Source organism: Bos indicus x Bos taurus, chromosome 3 (assembly GCF_003369695.1).
Source record: "Bos indicus x Bos taurus breed Angus x Brahman F1 hybrid chromosome 3, Bos_hybrid_MaternalHap_v2.0, whole genome shotgun sequence".
NCBI lineage: Eukaryota > Metazoa > Chordata > Mammalia > Artiodactyla > Bovidae > Bos > Bos indicus x Bos taurus.
In genome coordinates, this window is record NC_040078.1 from 77,991,943 (window position 1) to 77,994,987 (window position 3,045).

The 3,045-nt window shown below is 45.8% G+C and overlaps 1 non-coding gene across 1 annotated transcript; it reads left to right on the forward strand.

The window, feature by feature from the left end:
- Positions 1-604: 604 nt before the first annotated feature.
- Positions 605-676, forward strand: TRNAW-CCA. The gene has a single exon. It is a non-coding gene; the product is annotated as a tRNA-Trp (tRNA).
- Positions 677-3,045: the final 2,369 nt, after the last annotated feature.

Here is a 3,045-nt window from a genome sequence, read left to right on the forward strand (position 1 = left end):
AGAATCTACTTCCAATAAAAGTAGTTGACAACGGGGTGCTGGCTTTGGCAGGTGGCCTCAGCTCTTCTCCATATGGCTTCTTTGAGTGTCCTCCACAACACCATGTCCAGCTTCCCCCAGAGCAAACAATCTAAGGGACCAAGGTAGAAGCTATGGCTTAGCCTAGGAACTTGCATACTGCCACTTTTTCCATGTTATTCATCCTACAGACATGGATTTAATATGGGAACAGTATCTGAATATACAAGGCCTGAACACTTGGAGCCAGGGATAACTGAAGGTTATGTTGATGCCGGCTACCACACTCTTTCTCCATAACCTACGGCAACACATGCTTCACTCTTTTCCCAATCTTCTCTCCCCTCTTTCAGCCAAATGCTACACAGAACCTTCAGAGAATTTGAACATCCCAAACCCTCACATTACCCATAAAAGACAATAAGAAGATCTCTTGGATAATATGGAAATGTTAAAAATTAAATGAGTCCTTGCTACATTTACCCAGAGCGTGAGAGAGACTAGACTACAAATACAGGAAGTTCATCTCTGAAATTCTCCCTGAAGGAAACAGTTTAGTTGCTCCCCAACAATAAACTTTTGGGCTTCTCTGGTGGCTCAGAGGTTAAAGCGTCTGCCTCCAATGCAGGAGACCCAGGTTCGATCCCTGGGTTGGGAAGATCCCCTGGAGAAGGAAATGGTAACCCACTCCAGTATTTTTGCCTGGAGAATCCCATGGACGGAGAAGCCTGGTATGCTACAGTCCACGGGGTCGCAAAGAGTCGGACGTGACTGAGCGACTTCACTCACTCACTCAACAATAAACTTTCATCCCAGCTTCCTCACATACAGGTGAGCTGCATGAAATAGCCAGTTACTTCACTCTTCACCTTCCATAAGTGAAACATAGCTTACTGTTCTCCAAACAAACTCAGAGGGGCTATTTGAGAAAAAGGGGTGACCAATTCCATTTCTATCAAACTGTTTGCAACTTAAGGTTCTAACCCTTGAGAGCCGACAAGCCCTTACCTTTCTTTCTGGCCTCCAGCTTGGTCCAGCATCCCTTCCACCTGCACTCCTGACCAACAACCTTCCCACTTCTGTTCACAGGTACCACCGGTCCTTCTGGCTAGGCAGGGCCTTGGGAGAAGCTAGGTGACATTTCTTGGGAGGACCTCTTCAGCTGGTGCACAGAGGCACTGTTTTGTGGCTAGGGGAAAAGAGAGTTTTGTTTAGCTTGCTCAAATGACAGCAGACAGTTGAGAGAGAAGCAAAGATGACAAGGAGGGACAGGACACTGTATGACCCAGCTCCAATGGCTGGACTTCTCTGAAATCCTATAACCAAGAAGATGAGGGCCAGTAGCTGAGAGAGACAACTTGTTGAGATATAGACGACTCTGGCCAAAACTAGTGTTTCTTGGGGACTCAGAAGACAAACTGTGGCAGAGAGGTGGGACCATTCTCTGTAACTCTCAAGACCCAGTAACACACAGGGATGCTGAGTCTTAGGAACTAGGGCATATTGTGAGGAAGCTCCCCAGCACTGACATTGGTGTTCTCACAATTAGTACAGCCGGCAGAAGCAGCAGAAAGGCTGCCTAAACAGTGTTGAGAGCTGAGGTGTCACCAAGAGGCAAACCACAGTACAGGACATGTGCCTGCACCATATACGTAGGTTATGAGCAATACTTTGGCCCCCTGATGCGAAGAGCCAACTCATAAGACCCTGATACTGTGAAAGGCTGAAGGCAAAAGGAGAAGGGGGTGACAGAGGATGAGATGGTTGGATGTCATCACTGACTCAATGGACGTGATTTTGAGCAAACTTCTGGGAGATAGTGGAGGACAGAGGAACCTGGCATGCTGCAGTCCAGGGGTATCACAAAGAGGGGACACAACTTAGCAACCAAACAATAACAAAAGCTACTCCATGGGGACACCTGGAAATGACCCAGGCACCTCTTGGTAAGGGAAACAAACTCCCATAATTCAACTGCAGTGATATTTTGGGGTATTCATATAAATGTGAAATGAAGTGAAAGTGTCAGTCACTCAGTCTTCACTGACTCTTTACAACCCCATGGACTGTAGCCTACCAGGCTCCTCTGTCCATAGAATTCTTCAGGCAAAATTACTGTGGTGGGTTGCCATTCCCTTCTTCAGGGGATCTTCCTGATCCAAGGATTGAACCCAGGTCTCCTGCATTGCAGGCAGATCCTTTACCATCTGAGCCACTAGGACTTCACTATAATAGTTAAGAGCATGGACTTTGGAGTCAGACTAACTGGATTTGAGTCACAGTGTGGCCCTGGGCAAATTATCAAACCTCTCTGAGCCTATTTTTCCTTATCTGTAAATTGGAGATAATAATACATTATTTCAGAGAGTTACTGTAACTATTCCAGGAATTATGAATGTAAAGTCCTTAGAACAGTGTCTAGCACATAATAACCACCACATAACAGTTGAAAAAGATGTTTCGTTCTCCAGACTTGATGATGATGATGCCTGAAACAAACTTATTACATGGGATTAATCTTGCCTCCTCTACTACAGAACCTGTTGCTTGTTTGGAAATTCTAGTTATTATAATTTCTTTCTGTTAAGGCAACTTTCCTCCTTGCAACTTCTCCACATCAGTTTCAGTTTTCTCTGAGATATTCCAAAATAAACCTTTCTCATGGTAACAGCTCATTGAGATACCCCTCAGGAGCTCCCTGAGTTTTCTTTTCATGCTGAGCAGCCCTAGATCTTCCAGCCATTCCCTGGAAACCTGGCCCCCAGGTCCCTTTTCATCCCAGGTGCATGCCTCTGAATGCGCTGCAGATGCTCAGCACTGGAGAGGGATGTGGACTCCAAGCAGACAGCCTGGACACTGTCTCCAGGAGACCTTCCCTCTCACATGAACGCATGCTCCTTAGAGGAAAAAGTGTCAGATGAACTCAACCGTTTCAAATTAATTTTGTTTGGGAGAGCAAAGGAAAGGGAATTTCCAAACAGGGCCAAGGTCTTTGTCAAAGCTGTTCCTCTAAGATAGAGATGGACA